This window comes from Malurus melanocephalus, unplaced genomic scaffold (assembly GCF_030028575.1).
Source record: "Malurus melanocephalus ecotype Western Australia unplaced genomic scaffold, MMel_1.1 scaffold_597, whole genome shotgun sequence".
In the NCBI taxonomy this organism is placed as follows: domain Eukaryota; kingdom Metazoa; phylum Chordata; class Aves; order Passeriformes; family Maluridae; genus Malurus; species Malurus melanocephalus.
In genome coordinates, this window is record NW_026623829.1 from 134,195 (window position 1) to 156,306 (window position 22,112).

At 40.3% G+C, this 22,112-nt stretch overlaps 1 protein-coding gene across 3 annotated transcripts in view; it reads right to left on the reverse strand.

The window, feature by feature from the left end:
- The window catches only part of TUNAR (TCL1 upstream neural differentiation-associated RNA), a 162,694-nt gene that overhangs the window by 117,521 nt on the left and 23,061 nt on the right, over positions 1-22,112 (reverse strand). For 2 of the 3 annotated variants that reach the window (XM_057382987.1, XM_057382981.1), the window contains exon 2: positions 21,608-21,697. The gene's annotated coding sequence lies outside the window, so the exon portion shown is untranslated. Of the gene's footprint in view, positions 1-4,879; positions 4,989-21,607; positions 21,698-22,112 lie in introns of those variants that run through there. The other variant, XM_057382982.1, reaches the window with a different exon arrangement.

Genomic DNA, 22,112 nt, shown 5'->3' on the forward strand with positions numbered 1-22,112 from the left:
GTCAACAGCACCTAGCTACAAGCATGGGAGCAGGAGGCTTCCTTAATAGACTAGCTTGTTATTAATAAAGCTATTTTAACAACTTTATCTTTTGCTTCACCCACCTACCCATCCTTAAGTTAATTTTTCATTTTTCTTCCACTGTGATTGTCAAGCTGGGTTCGTCCAKAGTTTAAGAACATAAATGAACTGTGTTCTCATTTTCTACTGTTTTTAACCACTCCTTGGTCTCTTGTGAATGAAGCCTGGAAACTTGATTGTGTTTGGAGTCATACTCATACATAATTGATGAAGAATCGTGTTCTGGGGTGCTTCAGGCCCAGCATCACCAGCCAGGCAAGGGAGGGGATTGTCCCGCTCTGCTCTGAGCTGGGGCGGCCTCACCTCGAGTGCTGGGGGCAGACTGGAGTGCCACAACAACAGAAAGACATTAAACTGTTACAGAGCACCCAAAGGAGGGCAACAGAGAGGGTGAAGGGCCTTGAGGGGAAGCTGTGTGAGGAGTGGCTGTGGTCACTTGGTCTGTTCAGCCTGGAGGAGACTGAGGGGAGACCCCATCACGGTTACAATTTCCTCAAGAGGGGAAGAGGAGGAAAGGCACTGATCTGTGTTCTGTGGTGACAGTGACAGGACTGAGGGAGTGGCCTTAAGTTGCACCAAGGGAGGTTTAGGTTGGCTATCAGGAAAAGGTTCTTCACCCMGAGGGTGGTTGGGCACTGAACAGGCTCCCCAGGGGAGTGGCCCCAGTACCAGCCTGACACAGTTMAAGAAATGTTTGAACAATGCTCTCAGGCACAGGGTGTAATTCTTTSTGGGGTCTCTTGAAGGGCAAGGGGTTGGATTTCCATGATTCTTGTGGGTCCCTTCCAACTCAGCATATTCTATGATTTTTTGATAAGAAGCCCTTTGAGCTTCTATTGTATTTAGGTTTGTAATTCCAAACAGCAGTAGGGCATTAACTGTTCTATTCAAAACTAACATATGTACAGACCAGAACAAAGGCCCTATACATCTTGGGGGTTTAGGTATACAAAAGAAACTTTGCATTTAGCCCAATGCTACTATGATCTCTTTTTAAAGAAAATATGTATGATATCCACTCAGCAGCCAAGATCTGTGTTYATTCACTCATACTGAAAACAGCAAAGGAGTTGAGGAGACCACAGGGATTGCAGTCCCAACACAACTTGTGAGCACAAGAATTGGTCCATTTTAAAAAAAAGGGGCTGGCATCATCATCCAGAGGATCAGTCACCTTCCTCCAGCACGGCAACCCGTAACAACCAGACCTAAGGGGAATTTCCAGAGACAGGAGAATATATTCAAAATTAAAAACATGGAAGATTAAAGATCTTTCAWCCAAGTGTGGTGTTAGGACTATTACAAACAAACAGAAAGCCCCAGACCCCAGCAAAATCAAAATAAAAACCAACCCAAAGAAAATAAGTAGGCAGCACATGTTCTGACTGAGAAGTAGTGCAGGAAGTCAAGACCCACACAGCAGAATGATGAATGACCAGAAAATACATTCTGATAAGTTTGACCCTGTATCACTGTAATGCGAGATAGTTTCCATATCAAAATTGAACTCCTAGGTAGAAAACAAGGAAAAAAACTAATTGGCTCTTTTGAAAGTGGCCAATTTTAGCAGAGAGCAATTGGTTCTGGTATGTAAATCTTTTTCTCTCTACAGATAACAAGGAAAACAATTACTCACAGAGAGAATGCTTTTACATGTAAAAAACCATGTAKCTTTCACAGGATAGCTCTCAAGAATAGCTTATTCCATTGAGTCTTGGTGGCAAGAAAAGGTAATTATTTCCATCAGGAATCTGCAGAATAATAAACCAACTCCTCATCTAGTAACTAGCTTTAGAAATTCAACTGAGTATTAAAAAGGAAAGCAATTTATGTTTTATTCAATCGCACACAATAATCTTGAGATTATTCTGACTTTAAGGTTATTTTGAACATAGCTTCTCTSGCTACAAAAGTTGTGCAGAGATACTTGGAGACTGACTCCCACCAGGGAAAAGCTTGGCAAGTACAGAACAGGTTGGAGCAGAGGCAGACTCCCCTTCAGTTCATCTTGCTGCTTACAGACAGAAAAATGCATAAACCAGTATCTCAGTTATTCCAATATTCAAGGTATACTTGGGCAAAGGAAAGTCCACTGGGCACTTAGTTCAGCTGCTCTGGGAGACTGTTAATCTCAAAGACAACTGTGGAAGAGTTGCACACAAACTCTGAGAAGCTCTCAAAGAAGCTTCATGAGGAAAAAATTTCATTGCACAAGTGCAACATACTCTGCGTCTTAACAAATGGAAAACATTTTGTTTCACCACTTATTTTAAGCATGCTGGCAACCTTTGATGTAGTGAGGTGTGCTATATGTTCTTAATTTTCACTGCATGATCACGTAAGGAATATTTTTACCCTTGCTTTCTTTTTTTAAGTTTTACTAATAGAGAAAATAAAAGCCACACCCAAAGACCAAAGACTACAGAGTCAAATCAACACAGACATAGTCAGGCTTCACATCTCAAAAAAGGCATCACTGAAACATGGTTAAGAGTCCCTGCAGCATTTGCCACCTCTGTTGTCACTCTGTTGACCAAAGCACAATGTGTTTCTCGCCTTGTGGTCTACTACCCCAAATTCCATAATGCATTTATTTGCAGATCAGGACTTTTGACTATCAGCAGCTCAGAGGCAAAACTCTGAAATAGCAGCATCCTCAAGTTTACTCATTGACTTTTCTTGACTATGTAGTATGTTTCCTGTAGGAAACCAWGCATTGAAGAGTCTGAAAATGCATCATTTGGTTTTAAGTGAATTTCTTCACTGTGTTCATCCACAGTTCTTCAGCATTTACGAAAGGGTTATTGAGCCGCTTCACTGCAGGAAAGGAGGGTTCATGCTGCAGCCAATGTTAGATGTGGGCAAACACAGTATAAGGAAGAKCTTTCTCTTCACCACAAAAAGTCCCTGTGTTGCTAAGTTCCTAATCTTAGGTTTTCAGTAACAAAGAATCTCTCATGAGTGTGGTGGAAGAACAAATCTATGAATGTACCAGAAAAGTTTGTGTGATGGGTTTTTAGTTTTTAGTTGTTTTTATTTATTTGTTTTGTTTAAAAAGTGGAAAAGCTGTTCCATTACAATTTGTTTTAACCAGTATTTCACTTGATAATTGGCTGACAGAAAAGTATTGCACCAACTGAAAATACTTCTTTTCTTTCCAGTACAAATTTCTTGCGTGGTTAAGAGCAAGTGGTGGAGTGAAGAACATGTGAGAGGTTGGAGACACCTTAAGACATTTCAGACACCTTCTGCCAGTGGATTCAGTACAAGGAGAGGAGTTAAAGGGTAACTAGTTTTTTCCTCACCTTTCTTTTAAGAGTTTCTGCTGCTCTGCTGCACATCACAAGGCATTTAACAAAAATAAGCCTTGAGTAATTTCACAAAACTTATTCAAATTACTCTAGAAAGTATCCCTTAACACCAGGAGGTTATGAAAGCAATGCCTGATTTCAGATTCTGTCGCATTGCTGAATCCTGGCTTCAATACAGTTACACTATTAAAATGCAATTTAAACAAACATTGAGGACTCAAAAATCCCACAGATTCCACTTAGCTCATTTACCCCACCCTTCATGCTTATCCATCAGCAATTAAAGACAAGATAACATAGTGACTAAAAGAGGTTTCACAGATTTTATAAGCAACTACATTTTCGTTCAGTACTTCTGTGATTTATCATGTATTTTCATTTCAAATGAGGGAAATTTGAGACCAAAAGTGTTTCAAGTCCATTCTACTGTGCTGTAGCATTTTGTTCTGCACCTTAAATAGTATCAAAGGACCCTGCAGTTATCTCAATTCCTGGCCATCAATTGAAAATTGGGAAAGTCCAGAATTTGTTGTACTTGCTTTGGATTGCAGCTGACACAAGATCTGTTTGTTTCTGATGAACAGTGCACATTTAGATATAGAAGAAAAATATTCTGCGATGAAAAGAGGAGAAACATTTGCTTGCATTGCTTAGTCTGACTTCTTTTCTGTACTGCAGATAGAAATCAATCTTTGGAGCTGGAGGAGAATAAATTTGGATGCAAAGAACAGCCCTCAAAGTAACTAGAAAGAAATTTCTAGATGCAAATGGGGATGGATGTGAGATGCACAAAACTAGAGTCGGGGTGATACCACACAAGACAAAGTTTAATAAAGGATGTTTCAGCATAACTACAAAGATTAAGTGGAAAGAAAAAAGGAACACTTTACTAAAAGCTATCCCCTGCTAATGCCTCCAATCATGCATATAAACATGCTTTTAATTTGTAGCACTATAGCATTTCAAATGTTTCATGAATTGTGAAATTTAACAAGAGCCATCATGCTTTAGGCTGAATCTGTTTTGGTTTTGTCTAGATTATTGAGCCAAACACAACGAGTTTCAACTCGATGCAGCATTCATGTGCTAACATATTCTCTGGTTAATGTTTTCTTATGTATGGACAGACAATCAATGGGAAGTGATTAAAMAAATCAATTATTTATCTGCTACATTTGACTGCTTCTCCTCACCCTTCAGGAGCTACACCAAATCTGATGCAACATCTCCCTTATGGAGTATCTCGGTCATTTCTGCACGCACACTTCTCCCATGTGGCTCAGCCACAGGAGAGTGAATGCCACCAAACTGCACTCTTCATGTATGGACTTTACGACTGGTGTCTCAAAACCCTTTAAGACTTCAGGAAGTGGAATCACAATATGTTTGGATTTTACTCAACAGAAGCAACAAGTTTTGCCACAGGAAATCACACTATGTTCAAGTATTTATGTTCCTGAACATAAATCGTTAAAGTTGGAAAATACCTTTAAGATCACCAGCATTGCCAAGTGCCAGATTCACGCTTCTTTTCAACACTTCCAGGAATGATGACTCCACCACTTCCATGGGCTCCTGTTCCAATGCTTGACAACCCCTTCTGTGAAAAAAAAAATCCTAATATCTAATGCTTCTATCAACACTGTTTCAGAAATATTATTTCAGTCTATGAGAAAAGTGAACACAAAAAACCTAAAAATTGCTAGTGAAAAATACATTTTAATCCTTTTCTGTATATTTTGTCACACATTGGAACATGAAACGTGTAAGAGGGAGTCCTAATTAGTTCTGTTGTACARCTGAGGCTTTAGATTAATTACTACTAGCAGTCAACTGATATGACCTTCAACTCTCATACAAGATGCTGCTAAAACAAACTATTCTTGCTTAGGCAGTCAGAGGAGAAGCCTGCCTGGAAACCCAAACAGTTCTAGAAATAAATGCTGGTAAAGCAATATTCTTAACAGATTGGTATAAATATAGTAACCCATCACTCTTCCWGAGAGCACAGAGCAAGCTGGGGACCATAAAATTGCAGACCAGYATGCCTGCCAGAAAGATCAGGGAATTGCTCCCGTGTTGTCCTGTTGGTAACTCTCATTCCCTGGCCTATTTTAAATCATGCCTGAATATTATTCTAACATTAGTGTTACTACTAAAGCCACAGAGATTTAATTTACTGGCAGCAGGGAGGGGGGAAAACAAAAAAAGCTAAAAATATTAAGACAACATAAGGCCAGATTCTGATTGGAGCTATACTGAGCACATGCATTAACCCCAGTGACTTCAGAGTAATTACACAAGGTTGCTAAAATTAGCATCTTGCCCATAGCACCGAGCAAATTAGAAATGCATAGACACAGATGAAAGGAGAGAGAGGAACTGAGAGCAGCAAGACACTGCCCCCACTTTGCTGCGTTGCTGACAAGCAAAAGGAATTTGGGAGAAAAAGCCATTCCATCCCAGCTTCTCCACAGGAACATGAGCAGGAGGCTGATGGGGTGGAAGGCACCTTTTAACAAAAGAGGGAGGCGTAGTGGAGAACTCAGGAAGCCTTTCAAAAGGAAAGACAGGGAGTTTGCCTGCCAGGCAGGTTTTTGCAAGATCTCATCATTCTATTTATAACACCACATGCCATGTTACATTACATCACACCACGGCAGATGCACACCACATGCAACAAAACACATTAGAAACACTGTGGGTTCTCTCCAGAATAAATGCCCACAGCTCGCTGTAGCAGCTTAGAGGCAAGTTTTCCAGGAAGAATTTGAAATTCCTTGGCAAAAAATCGTAACCTACGGAGTTAACTTTCTGCCGGCTCAGCAGTTGAGAACTCAGAGCATCTATCAACACMCCCTGTTTTACATCCTCACTGTTTTAATTTGTTCAGGGTTTATTCTTGCATTTTTCTCTAAGAATAAAATGCAGTGTAGTTCTTCTTACATTTAACTGAGTTTTACTCCTCCGTCTACTCAAAAGCTCATCCAGGCATCCTGTTTCATGCCATTAAAGCAGTCACCAGTAACACTGCAGCAAATCTGGTATGTCCCAGATGTTCTGGGGCAATCCACAGGCTTCACTGCACTCAGGATGGTGATTGGACATAACTCTGGACAGCCTTATCTAGTCAGACCGCTTTTGAAGAGAGGGTTGGATTGGAGTGGATGACCTCTGGWGGTCTTCTTCAGACTGAATTATGGTTTTATGATTCTCTTTGTATTTCCTAATGATGTAGGTACTATTAGCCACTAATATAAACCCCACATGTATCACCTAAATTATTTACAGCATTTGCTTTGCTTTGATTTTTCAGATTCAGAGTTCTCTTAAAGTAGAACAGGCAACACTAGCTTTTTGACTTGTACAAGTGCTTGCTCTTCACAGGAGCACATTGAGAAAAATTAGTCCAATGGTTCATTTTAACTTCTGAAACCTGCAAATACCAATTGTAAAACAGTAAGGTGTGAAATTTTATGGAGGCGGGGAAAAATTGCAAAAAAAACACATCCCACTGGTATAGAAGTGAGATAAGCTCTAAGTCGACAGCTGAAGGTGAGAAATGCCATCTCCTTCCAAGGCCTATCCAGACACAGACAGCTTTGCACTGGTGCCAGTTACGTGCTTAGACAAAATGCATCATAAACGTGCAGTTAAAAAAAAATTATCACGTCAAAATCCCTAGGAGATTATGCATGAAAATACTTATTAAATGCATATTGCCATGTTTTGAGGAAAGGACTATGTGAACACACAATTGATTGAAGACTGCATCCCAGCAAATGTGCACAGTAGCATTGAAGGAAGATTTCATGGGAGACTCRCTGTTGTTATACACCAAATTCTTTAAGCTTGGCATTGTAAATGTGTCGGTGTTTGTTTACTACAGCATTTTTTTCACAAATACTATTTTCGGTAGCAAGTCTGAGCTCATCCCAAGCAGGACCTCTGTTTCACTTAAGAGATGGAAAACATGGAAGKAATAGTTGTGGCGTGAATTTAGGAAGCTGTAAAAGGTTGCTAACACTGCAACATGAAGAAAATTTTAATGAGAATAAAGTAAAAGCAAGCAAGCAAAAAGATATGCCAGGAAAAGCAAACACACGGGTTTYAGAGATATTCTGTAAAAAGCAGCAGCATAATTTCATTCTGGTATTTTCAGAACATGTGGTATTATCTGCATTTGCTCTGGTGAGTCAGGTAGCCAACCATCAGGCTCAGTTCTCGGTGCCTATTTAGTGTCTGAGATAAGCAGTGTTTAGTGTGCAGTGTTTGYTGATTCTAAGCATAAAAGGATCTCATATCTCCACTCCAGTTAATAGGATTATGTATGCCAGGCAATTTGTGGTGTGTCAAATGCCACATTGAAATCTTTACTGAAGGAATTATTTAGTGTCCAGATTTTCAGTCGTAATCATAGATAGTTTTTGCCCAGAACTTGTCTTATGGAAAAATAAATAATGTCTTAGGCTACTGGCAGAGCAAGTGGAAGAAGGTTTTTAATCAGGTTTTTGTCTTTTTTTTTAACCATCTAAAGCTCTACCTGCTTACATTTCATCTCGCCCAAAAGTGTATCCAAAGAAAATAAGTGGTGTCCCATGCAACAGACAGGATCATGACAGCTTTTGTGAGGAAATGCCCTGGCTCAGTGCCAATTGCCTGGTCCTTTCCATCACATCAGGCCTAATACTACAAGCTCACTGGAGTGGAAGACCCTCAAGGAAGCAATGATTCATTTCTGGGAAAAGCATTAGACAATAGTAGAAATTCAGAAAAGGGTATTGGGTCAAGACTGATGCTTTCCCTTTCTCCAGTTCTCTACACCTTACAGGTGTTTTGGAAGAAAATGTGGGGTGTTCTGGACTGAAGGCTCACATTTTAAGCTTACTGTATGTCCCCTGTTGTTTGTGCAATATATGTTGCATTAATTTGCTCCCATTTAAGGAGGATATTCAGGATCCTAAATTACTCCCTGGGTTTGCATTCATATCAGTACTTATACCTGACACAGACTTTAAAAAAAAAAAAAAAAATCTATAATCTCCAAGCAGACACGAAGGAGATTGCACAGTGTCTGCTGAGTTTTCAGAGCTGCACTCGATTACTTCATTGACAGGTGGATGAATGCAGATGTTTCCTGCCTCTCCCAATTCCAATTTCACCCAAAGCACACACACTTCACACTGCCAGCATGGACCAGTGACAGAGCACTTCCCAGCAGATTTCTCATCCCTCTTGCTTTCTGTGCACTTCTCTCTGAAACAGGGTCYTGCAGACAGAGCACTGAGCATCCCTGACCTGCCTCCTGCAGGCTGACCTGCTGTCATACTAACTCACTGCTGAAATCTGTTACCAGCCAACGAGACCACGAGCAGCACTAGAGTACTACTTCTTGATTAACAAAGCTGGGTTTTCTGAAGGACAGTGAAATTCACCTGTAAATGGCTGAGGGGTTTCTTATTTTCAGTGTTAAAGGGAAAGGGAAATGTCCAGCAAAACACAACACAGTTCCCTACTGGTTCCATTTTTTCTTAGTCAAAAAAATTAAGTAGGATTGTTTCTCTTCAATCTCATCACCATCTACAAAAACTTGCTTGCAGCAGGATGCCCTACAAATTCATATGTGTTTCTCTGATTACATTCCTCCTATTCAGCCACATGCAGTCCTTCCATTGAGACTTGTCTGGGGGTAAATCAGAAGTTGGTTTGCTTCTAAAACAGTGCCTGAAGCCTCGATCCAAAATGACACTTTAAAAAGACAAGTAATTTAGCTTGCCAATCATTATTAAAAAAATGTACCACTAGCCACTAGAATGACAAACAACACTTGGTTCTCAAACCACATTAATTTAATTTCACAACCCTTTCATTTCAAGAGTTAATTTTATGTGCTCCACCAATTTAATTCAATTTTTAATTTTCATAACGCCTACTAAAATAACACTGAACTCATAGCTTTAGGTTTCTGAGTCTTACAGGGGGACAATGCCCAATGTGGATGGTCCCCGGTCTGGTGAGAGGAGCCTGCTCAGTCCCAGGAGCYATTCCTGGTTCACTTCTGCTCTGGTATCACAAGCAGTACAGCCTTAAGGTACGGAAGAAATCCCTGAAGGGCCTCCACAACACAAGACCTCTGCAGAAAACCTATCTCCAACTTCTTTAAGGCTTCAACTACTTTGTCTTGATAAAGGCCACTAGCTCAGCTAGTCCAGACTTCACATATTCACAGTTCCTAACTCTGCAGCCCACTGCTTTCAGCCAGGCAGAATTGCTTCTCCAGCACAATAAAACAGCACACCTAAACCACACATCTACAATCTGCCAGACACTCCCTGTCTCTTCCCTTGCCCCTTCTCTGTCACACCCTTTAGACCGTCTCCCGCACAGGCTCCTCTTCCATGACAGTGGGAATTTTGCATTTGTTTTTAGACTGAATCATCAGGTCTGAACGASGCTCTGAGACCTTACACTGGTTGCTTTCATACCCTTCCTCCACACATGTGGCAGGAAGACAGCACACAGCCTGCCGTCCCAGTGAAGGAGGAGGTAACAAACTCGGTCTCTGCAGTAAAGCTCGCTGGCACAACTCTCACTGGAAGCTGTCTTGTGTATTGGCTTTTGAAAAGCATCCTCCTACTAGGCAAGCCTATAGCAACCTCCTGCTTCATTCTCACATACAGAAATGACAACAGACTAATAAATTTGTAGTTGCTGAGGTCAGTAGTTTTGCCCGAGCTGTCTTCCTTTCACGGCATGCTTGTACAACTGGTGGAATCCTTCTCACCAGTGCCATGTCTGTCTCAGCAGAGGTTATCAGCAGAAATCACTGAACTTATAATTTTGGTGGAAATAMAGTGTACTATTGCTTATGTTTAACAGGTGCCAAGATTTGCATTTCTATCAGACAGTTTTAAGTGACAATGAGTCAGAAATACACAAAAAAAAGTCAAAAAATCAACACAACCCTTAATCTATATCCACAAGGTCCTGAAGTGGAGATTAAAAGCTTTTGTTCATGTTAATTCTCTTGCACAACAGAATTTTCTTTGCTGATTGTCACTGGCACAAATTAATTTATAGTACGTGCAAGTGAACTCCTCTGCTATTTTTAGTTATCGCAATTGCCATGGAAATTTTAATGGCAATAACAGTTTGGGGAAAATGTTGAGACAAATAGGATTTTAAATTTTTTTAGGTATCATCCACAGCTGGAGAAAGAATACACCAAATGGCTTAATCCATCTTTGCCAGTCAATGAATAAGCTGTGACAAGGTAAGAGAACAGGCTATTTGAGTCGTTGGAAGGTTTTTCCTCTGATCAAACCCAGCTACATCTCTGTCAATGGCAATATTTTTCCCCGGCAGCTCCTGCAGGAACAGACATAATTTAATCCTGAGTCTCCCTTTCACGGTAATTGCTCTTCAATAACTTCCTAACAACCGTGCCTGTGTCTCATGTGCAGTGTAACCAGCAGAGAGGAGGTGCTGGACRTTCTGTGGGAACACCCTGCAAAGGCAGAGCTTCGCCTGCCGCCGCCACGGCGTGTTTTGCCTCCGGTCAGGGAGATGTGGCCACAGGCACAAATCCAGTGAACTGCACGGAGTGGTGACTAATGGCAAGCTGAACTCAAGCTAGGAAATATTTCGCATGACTAAGYACTACTTCAATAGGAAAATAAACCTTTATCCAGAGCCACCCACAAACACTTGTCTCCAGGACAGTGTGACTCCTGTCTTCAGTACGAAGAGGGAAAGGAGTACTGTCCCCATTTTGGGACCCAGTCAAGTTATCAGTACTTGGCAAAGTCCTGTTTGCCAGTGAAGCTGTGTGACCTGTCATCGCTTGTCACACATGCAAAATAAAAAATACATAAAGTCTGATCTTTTAATTGAAACTGATACTATTAACCTCATGCAAGTGTGAAGTAAAAAGTCTGCACACACTTGGTTGACACATGGTAACCTCAGGAAGCAGCAGTTCAGTTGGAACTCTGAGCCAGCATTCAGGGAGATGAGCTACACCGAGACAGACCACTAGTCACGTGGAAAATATGCAGGAAAGGAGAGGACCCAGCATAAATTTCTCTAATCTTCAGTCTTTATTCTAACTATATGGTCTCAGCTTTAGGTTTGAAGGCACCTTTTAAACAATTACGGCACTGGCAGTTTTTATTAAATTGTTTATTATTCAGAGGAGTTTATGTTGCACATTTTAYTGAATCAGTGCTTCCAGTATTGTTCTTCTGGACAGCAACTGATGTTTTCATAGCCAACAATAGCTCTCAAGGTCTTTTAAAAGCATAAGTATTTATTGATACATAAAGTTATAGTTACCTASTATTTTTAAGTAGTCTTTCATGATCCAAGTATTCCACAAGCTTTTTCTTATTCACTAAAATACAGAACCACAATATAAACATCATATATATTTGTAGAACTTCCAGAATTAAGACCTTTTCATTACTTTTATGTTATCTAATTTCAATGTATTTGCTTTAGATTTAATCCTACAGTAAACACACATGATATGTGTTTGTTCCCTGCTATAAATTATGTTTGGAGCTTGGCACAGTCTAGCTGTGCAAGCTCTGGCAAAACATTTGCCATTTTTTCACAAGTTCCACTCAAACCTCCTTTTATTAATTATCAACACTTGGAGGTAAAGAAGTTCATAAACTAGGGGAAAAAAAAGTTCATAAACTAGAGGAAAAGGATGATTTTCTGCCCTGAAACATTGAAATAAATGTAGATAGCACAGAAAATATTCATTGCTGCAGAATAAATCACCCAGAGTAGGGTTAGAAACCCAGATTCCATATACCAAACCCACGGGCCAAAAAATGGATTGATGTGGACCAAAAAATGTATTGATAAGCATTTGACATGGACCACCTATTGCTGTGTAAAACCTTACAACCCACAGATGTAGAGAAAACAGCCTTACACTCAGCAAACCTGCTCTGGCATTTTCATTGTTTGCGGTCTTTCCCATTTAAGCTTTAACTCAGGCCCCTGGGTATTCAGCCCAATGACCCACCACAGGAGAAATTCCAACTTGCAAAAGGGCAAACAGGCATTTAAGACAGTACATGTCAGGCATTTTCAGAAATTCTCAAAATCACCCTGGATATATATTTTTAATATTAAAGTCACTATGTAATCCCACAGTGACATTCTCCTCTGCTATTTTTAGATCTCAAGCTTTTCAGGTGAATACAGGGGTTACATAAGGGCTGGCAAAAGGGGATTCCTGGCTCAATTTAAATTGCAATGTAGATTTCTTTACAAATGCCAAGATTACCTCTGACCTGTCCCACTCTGCAGTTCTCTGCTGTCATAATCCTAGCTGCAATTTCTACAGGTAACAATAGATCAGAGGAATAGTCAAAAGCCACATACTGGTATGTTCCAGACACCAGCATTGTCCCAAGCCTTTAGATCATTAAACTGAACAGCACAATGTAGGCAAAAAGATGGCTAAAGACATGAAAGGGAGATCTATGAATACTGCAGCCTTTTGCTGAAGTGCCCAGCAAGTGGGTGGTGCCAAGGAGAACGCAGAGGGAGCAAGTAATCTTTGGGCAGTGAGAGAGTCTTTTTGCAGTGAAATGGACCAAACCTTGCCRAMATGATACTCAYTGAAATCCCGAAATCAGGGAAAGAGGTGAAGTGAAGAGACAGACGAAGAAATTGATGAAAGGAAAGAAAATTAAATGCTAAAAAAAAAAGATAAAGAAGATTCTGAAATTAAGTGAAAACAATAAAATGGCATGGGATGACATGAAGTGTGATGAAATGACCAAACCTGGTTGAATTGATACTCATTGAAATCACAAGATTTCATTTTCTTTCATTAAATGAAAGAAATGAAGAATTTCATTTCATGAAAGGAAATAAAATCTGAARGTCAGGGAACACAGTGAAACAAATTGACTGGGGTTTCCACAATTAGGCATTGGTGTAATCCAAGTACCAACATATTTGCATGTTCTATTTTGACAAAAGAAATTAAGAACATTGAAAATACAGATTATTGGATTTAAGCCATAGCTTCAGCATGAAATGTGTTTATCTTACTGTCCATGTCTCCAGGTTCATGCCTTCTGCATGCCCTACCCTGAAGTGAGGAGAGATTGTCACCTCTCCTTGCAATCACTGCAGCTCCTCCCAAGGACAGACTCAGGTACATGGGAAGGAAAGGAGCTCCCCCATGGCTGAGGCAGAAGGAACTTTGGGGGTCAGGGAAGAGAGCTGTCCGACCCACAGAACAACCCATTGTGATTGCAACCCCCCTTTGGCTTCATGTGGGCTGATCAAACACGGGACAACCAGCTCCAGCATGGCCCTGAAGGAAGCCCTGTTCAGAGGGACACTTTGGGCACACATTAATGAAGTGGATTACACAGGGCTGTTCAACCCAAACAGTCTCCAGTCATGGTTTGCTTTTAGTTAGACTACAAAGTCTTCAGTACCACAGTGGTTATGACTGCTAATGTTTTGTTCCACAATCAGACCTTAACAAATTTGTAAAACAAAGTTCCCTGATAAAGGAAAAAAAACTTATAAAAAAAAAAATAAAAGTTAGGATAAAGCTCTGAGGAATTCCTTAAGGAAGGCTAAAAAAAAAAAAAAAGCCTGAAAAAAAAAAAAAAAAAAAAAAAAAAAAAAAAAACCACAAAAAACCTGTGTCAGAGAATAAACTGCAAGGTGAATGATAACTATACTGTGTTCAGAAAGTAAAGGTTGGATATCACTCTACGGCTGTATTTGGAAGTTGAGGCAGAAAGCAAGGGCTGACAGCAAGGAGCTATACTTGGATGAGATGGTTTCAAATGGGCCATCTGGCCAGCAAAGGAACAATAGTGGCAATTGGAAAATCTGAAGACACCTCATTATAGCACATCACAACGAGACTATGGCTCTGTTTCCAACTCTCCTTTAGAAAGCTTGCCTAGACACACAGAATCCAGGCAACAACTTCTCGTTTTCTTGGCAGGATGGGGAAAGAGGAGGAGGAGGGGGAAAAGGGAAGGAATGAAGGTTTTCTGTTSTGGAGTCACATAATAAACCATAGAGGACTATACCTAATCATACAACAGGCAAAGGAGCCTGTTCCCAAATACCAAATCCTAAAGAAGATGGAGATAAACTAMTTTTTGCTTAGCACAAAGCACTGATTTTGTAGAACCTGCAAGAGGTTGTTTCTAACACCATTTATTCCCCATGTTTAACAAATACATCAGATCTCTGCCCCACCCTCACGGCAGCATAAATAAGCATTTTGAAAAGATGGATCAGCATGCATTTTAGTAATTGCCACTCCTATGTCCTCTCACATGGGGAGTCAGAAAGATGGGAAATTGTTTGTGCTGGGATGTGGGGCAGACTGTATCTCACCCCTCCAGCAGCCTCTTCTCTCCCACAGCAGGCAGTCTGGGGCAGAGGGTATCAGCATTCACAGTCCACTTCAGACTTGTACCTTGCTGTTTATTGGTAACAATGAGGACTGGAATTATCAAGCTACTGGCCCTCTCTCTGGTTTGCTGCAAACTGATGATTTAGCTTTTATCTTGTAGATTAATTTTAGCCAGTGRGAAAAGTGTATCCTAAATATCTTTGAGCAATCATAAGATGAAATTCCCAGTTGTTCTGTTTTGTAAAGTTTGCTTTGTCTCCACTGTTCTTTCTTTACATGATTTAATCTCCTTGGTTGCTCTTCATAATTTATTTTTAAATTCCGGGCATTTTTACGCTTCCATCAATTTTTATTATATGTAGGATTTACACTTTTTTTCTGTCCAATTCAGATGCATAATGCATTACCTTGGTTGAAAACTTCTGCAAGTTCTCCAAGACTGCACAATGTTTAAAATAAAATGATTTCCACACTAGTCAGACCAGCAAATTTAATGCCTCAAGCGCTGTAATAACAGGGTTTTAAATAGACTGCTGAAATATTAATCTTTGCATTCATTTTTCTTTCATTCTGCCTCTATTGTTTGACTTTTCTTCTTTCTGTCTCTGTTTCAATATCCTCTGGACATCATCACATCCACAGGATGATTCAGACGTTGGGAGAGCTGTGTGTTTCAAGACAGAGTGTTCCAAAGGAACATGTTCCTTATTCTTCACATGGAGCCAGTTTTCTTTGAAACATCTCACCTGTCTTTCAAAAATAGTTTCTTCAGGTTTAAGATCTATTTGTATTAAACTTTGTAATACCATAGGTACCTTAGGTGACCAAACAGTAGAATTATCTTTTTTTCTTTGGGGTTGTTATTTCCCCAGCTGTTCTGTACAACAAAAGTAAAAAGTCACAAAAAAAGTAAATGAGCCCCCCAGCAATTCCCTCGGTGCAGGAAAGGCATCAGAATGAAGGATGTTGTGAAACTGGATAGCAAGAACAAGCAGCAATTTTGAACCAGAAAGATTAGAAATTGAGAAASATACTATTTAAAGAAAGACTCATGTCAGGCAATCTCCTGGAAAAGTTTTATATTATATCCCAAGAYGGACCAGCATTCAGACTAAGCTTAGATTGGTTATTTACTTTCGATATGCAATTATTGAATGCACAGATTTTTTTTATGTTAATAGCATAAAAGCATTTTTGTAACTATGATTTTGAGTTATCTACTTCATTTAGTCAAACGGTTCTTAACTGTCCATGAATGTCTTAAGGCTAGAAATGGGAAGTCTTAAAATCACCCAAGAAGACAGGTTTGGGAACAAAGACACAACTGGGGAAATGGGAGGGAAAAAAAWTCGATAGCTAACTTCCAGGCAAACACACTTTTTCAAGAGGAATGGCAGCTCCTTTCAGCAGGAGGACAACAGGTCTGGTGAGCAGAAAAGCCCTCCTGCTCCTGCTTTTATCCAGAATATAGTGAGTCCAGCAGAGACAGAGGGTGCAAGACTGTCCCTTGGGATGTAGTGCTCACCCATCAAGCACAGAGGCTTCACACAGTTATTAGCRGAGATAAAGACCTCATTCCTGAGTGCTGCTGGCAACACTTTGGCTCACCCGTTCAGCCTCCACCAAGTCACCCAGCACAGGTCCTGTGTCCTGCCCCAGGCATGTTTCCTGGCTGTAAGCACACAGTAATCATCCTAGATGTCTTTGAAAGATGGGATTTTATCCAAACTAAATGTGCATGACCTGGCCTTGGCCTGTGAATTTGATCCTCACAACAAATTGGTGCTGTTTGCTTGGCTGTCTCACCGGACATTTCTCCCTTGCAAGAATAGGCTGATTGATGATTGCCAATTGAAAAAATACTTTTGGCTACTAAAAGGGTTCCTTAAGATTGTACCATGCCTTGGGGTGACACATGAAAATATTTCCTCCTTTCCTTGAGGTTTTAGGCCCTSCTCAAGAGGGAGAAGATTAATAGAGATATTAATGTAGTAGAATATCACTTTTTACTGAGTTACRCCACACTGCAGACAGATGCCAGAGAAAACAAAAACACTAACCCAGAGCCAAAAGTATCTTCTAAATTGAGCAACCCAACATCTGGCATGGCCRTATCAAGGAGGGACAGAGAAGGACTCAGCCAAAGATAATTCCTTTTACTTTTTCTTAGAGATAAAGGACTGCACTGATCAAAGGGATTCATATTCTCCTCAAAGCAATTTTATTACCTTTGCATACAGGTTTTATAATAACCAGCAGAGGAGAAATGAAAGGCACCAGAAAAGTTCCAGGTCTAAAAGAGTCACAACTGATACCATAAGGGCGCTTTATGTCATTTTATAGATTCTGCTAATGGGTGGAGGAAAAAAAGTAAAAGACTCCTTAAAAAAAAAAAAAAAATTGAAGATAGAAGGGTACACTTAAAATTTCCAGCCACAAGCAGTCCGGTTCAGTTTTCCTTTCAGTCTGCAACTATCTAAGACCTTATCTCATTTATATGGTAATAACTTGTCTCACGTCAGCTCAACAAGCAGAGAGAACAGCTCCGCAGCGCTGCTCCCCGSATTCTCCGGCTGCCGGCGTGGGCGGCCCCGCTGGGCTGGCGGTGCCCACCAGAATCGCCAATGAGCCCAGCCTGGGGGCCGGGAGCAGCCCCAAAGCCGGGGGATTTCTCCTCGCTGTGCATTCAACGCGGCTCTTCCGGCTACTGTGCACACTCGGCGTGAAAGCGTTTTGAGAGATAATTGCTTGCCCAAGGAAGAGACTTATAGCAGCAGTTTGGAACGAGCTGCGCCTCCGTGAGGAGCAGCAAAACTCACGGCAAGGTTCAGAAAWTATTTCAGAGTGATTTCTACAGCCGTAAAGCTGCACTTGCTTTAAAATTCTAATTAAATCTAGGCAAAGTGAGAAAAATAAGTCAAAACAGATCTGGACGTTAATGAGAGGTAAAGGCTTTGGTCTTTTGTAATTTCAAAGGTATTTACTAAGGGATGTCTTATTCCCTCACCAAAGCTGAGGATGAGCACAGATATCTCTGGATTCCAAGTAACTCTCTATACAGATACAATAATTTAATGTTAGACAGGTAGCGATCAAATATCAAGACAGAACAAGGAACTGGAATAAAAGTAATCCATATAGATAACAAATCCCACCATCACTCACCTTATTGACAGCTCAGCTTCTCTAATGAGGTCCCTCTCAAAGAAATTAATTATGGGTTTGCCCATAACCCATTACCCATTTTGAGGCGCAACAGGACATTTCATTTTAGCAAGTGATTTCCCATCACAAACTAGATAGTGAGGTGTGGTGATTSTATGTGCTAGGAACTCTGATCACATTACAGTGGGCTGGGTTTCAGCAACTGCATTCATTAGGTACATATTTCCAGCCCACCCAGGACAGAAAAGGTTTGGTTTAAGGTGAGGGGTTTCATCAAAGCGTGTCTTTAATGAAAACCAGGCAACATATGGTTTGCTGGCATTGCTTTCTAAAAGGGTTCTGTGCTTCTCACTGGAGGAAAGTGTACTTTAAAGGCAATTTAGGAGCAAGAAGCAACTAATATTATTTGTGGCAAAAGAAATCAGAAGGGAAGACCAGGCTTGGGCCTAKGCCCCTGTAGTATTATTATATATTATGCTGTTTTTTTCTCCTCCAGATGACACAGGGGGATTTGAGAAGGATCAGGTCTCTGCCCACTCTCATTCTTTGCAGGTTAGGGGAAGGAGAAGCCTGATCACACTGCTGATGGAGCTCTGGGAGTTGCTCTTTTAGAAACGCTGATCTAGMATGCTTTGCATGCAGAACATTGAGTTGTGTGTGGAATTTACTTACTGTATTTAAATGCAACAAGCAATTTGTACTGAAATGCAATTATATACCTAGGATTGCCAATGTAAAACAAGGGATTTAACATCAATATGTTTAAGGACTGTGCTATCCTTTTACACAGAGAATGTTTCACAGAAATGCCTTAATCCCTACCACATCACGCTGAGCCCTGAGCCCCATAGTCTGGAGCCTTTAAAATGGCACTTAGTATTTCTGATCACCCGGAAGGGTTTGGCTGGCACTACTTAATCTCTAAAAGCCTCCCTTTTAGCCACAGGTGCTTCAAATGCATTTTCAAATGTAAAATGAAGCTTAGCAGTTCAGAAAGGCTCTGAAAGCATTCTAGAAGTTTTCCTACAAGTGCAGCTCTGCCCACCATCATAGCACTAACAAACCCCTTCTCTTTCCATCCCAGCAAAATCATAATACCCCTGATCTCAGTCATACCACGCTCCAGGGGAAGTGCTGGATCATGGATTGCAGTGCTGGGACACAGGGAATAAATGGCAGAGGCACAAGCAGAGGGGRTGGGGGTATTTCTGAGAGGCATTGGCATTAAGATGCAAGCCATCAAGAGAGAAGTTAGTTCTGGACAATCAGAAGCAGCCTTGAGAGAAATATGTGAATAGCAGGCTACATAAATTGTTTTGCCTTAGTGTACACAAACAGAGATGAGTTTATAGGCACAGGTCAGGAGATTCAACCTTTAACCCTAAACACAGAGCACTCACTCTTCTGCCAGCTCAGGAGCCAGAGAAAGATTTTGCATAGTGAACAGTTGCAAGCTATGCCATCTTTTAAAAAGGAAAAATATAACATACAGAGGCATAAAACCTCTTATCAGTTGAGAGCAACAGCATCAGTAATGAATTTTCACTATTAATAAATCCTGCCTCCAGAGCTTCTCCAGAAAGCTTAATAAATATTTCATTGTGTTCCATTCTGAGAAGCAATCCAAAGGAAGACTCTGAAAATCTTGAGGAAATGTGAAGGAACTGTCTGAAGTGTGATTTTGAAATGCTAATAGCCATGAGGAAGAATTAGTGCTGTTTATCTCTGATTGCATCAGGAGTGGAATATCTACAAAAGAGAGTTAATGAGCAAGATATCCAGCATAGCATTAAATGCTTCTCAAGCACAGTAGGGTAATAGTCCATAGCCACTGCATCCTTAAGCAGAAAGAGCATTGGAATTTCATCCCTCATCAGTGGAATTCAGTGGAATTCCCCCCTCCCCATCATCAACATGGATAATTCAAGACTAAAATATCATACACCGTGTCCGCATTAGTTAATCTCATATCACAGATAACATCTCACTTCTGACACCTTCAGCACAAAACAAAAAGCTACGCACTCTTGGCAGAACAAAAAGCCAAGACAAGCATCTGGAAACTTAAGAAACAGTTAGGGCAAACCTCATTTGAAGTTGTAATGAACAACTTAGTCTCTAAAGGCTTTAAATGAATATCCTCAAACACACTAGTAAACATTTTAAATATGTATTCACAGTCCTGTTGGATTCTAATGCTCCTCTGATGAATAAAGCTGATTCTGCTCCTCAGTGAATAATTCAGTCGCAAAGAATTGCTTGGCCTGGAAAAGAGATGAACAATAGGCCAAGACATAAGATAGTTGCTCTTTTCTAAGAGATTTTGGCCTCAATTTTAACTCTGTGGGGAGAGCTTTCTGCAAAAGAGGACGTCAAACAAATAGAGTGTTTGTATCCACAACTGCAGTTTAGTATCCATTTTTTCTGACCCTTATTCTTTATTTTGTTAGTGGAACAAGAAAGAGCTGATGGCATGAGAAGAGGACCAAGAAATATAATTTATATAAGGTACAGCCACAGGAGAGTAATTTTCATATTCAAGGACAAAGTGCAATTTTGTTTTACCTGTGGTCATGCACATTCACCTTGTGACACAGTGTCACTGGTATTAGATACTCTGGAGTGCAAGGTACCCAGGAACTTTATCCAGGGTAGGATCCAGAAAGCAAAATACTGTTCTGTGTTTCTAAAAGGGGTTTTATGTTTATTCAGCATTAGCACAAAGATGCAGCTAAGTACTGAAGAGCAATCTGAYTACAAGTGAGGCTATCAGGAATAAAGCACTCCTAAAAAAACCAGGCAACTCCAGTTTCCTTCTGGCTAAAAGCAAATATTTTTAAACCAGAGACTTTAAAGCAGACTAAAACCATTCCCAGGTTAATTTGACGGGTGAGAACCTGGTTTGTCCTAAAACATCGCTAGGCCTGATCCAAACCCCATGGGAACATTTTGGACCATACCCTAATTAGGAACATAAGGGACAAATAAAATATATTCATTCTGGATATTAAGAAAATGCAATCTTGAGCCACACATAGTCTCAATATTGCTTTTGTGAGATGTTTATATAGATCAAGACACCAGTCAGTCTGAAACAGTCACAAGAGAGAAGCCTTTTGGTGTGCACCCGAGCCTTCCTTTCCAAGCAGCAAAWTTCCAACCCCACAAGCTTCTCTGAAAAATGAAGATATTCACAGGCATTTGTAAACCATTAGCACAAGATCCTGCAAAGCACTAAAGCCAGCCTGGGAGACCCACTGCTTAGATACAAACACAGTCAAAAAGAGGAAGAGCTCTAACAGAAATGAGATGTACAGAGGCATGTTAGRAGACTGGTAACTTGTAGCAGCCAGTTTGGAGCTCTGCTTTAAATATTCCAAWAAAAGAAAGCTCATGTACCTCTAAAGTTAGAAGGAAACCAAAAGACTTGATATCCCAGACCCCCACCTCATTCATCTCATATTTTTTTTAAGTTTAAGTATGTTTGTTTCTAGACAACTCTAGGAAAAACCTTATACAGTATTTTCCACAAATAACTCTTWAAAAAAAAAATTCTTTTTGTATTATTTCACAGAGAATCTTCCTCCTAAGTCAGGAAACTACACATATACAAAACTACTTATGTATAACTGACCTTTTTTGTTTAGAACTTTATCCATGAAAGTTTGCTTAGCTGCATGAAGAAATCTTCATGGGTGACGCCCTTCTTACTGTTATCTTGGCACTGAAAACAAGGAATGACACAACAAAATGCTTCAATCTGGAGACATAATACCAGCATCTGAAAGTCTAAACCATATCAGTTCTCAAAGTGTAAGTGCACAATAAACTTCAGAGAAAAAAGTAAATCAAAGCAGCAATCACTAGACAGTGTTTTCTAACAAAAGAGTTTTGCACAAAGATTGAGTGCAGTCACTCACAGCTGTTGCATTTTGTAAATAGAGGCCATCCCCACTTAAATCCCAGGAGTAWCAGCCATGTGTAAAGCCCCCATCTGACAGCTTCTGTCCCTAACATTTCCCCTTTATCCCAGTCCCATATCACACAGCAGCAGGTGGATTGTGCCTGTCTCTTAGGCACTAGAGTTTGCTCCAGACCAGAACTATCAAGGCTGCCCCACTAATTGCATTTAAATGCAT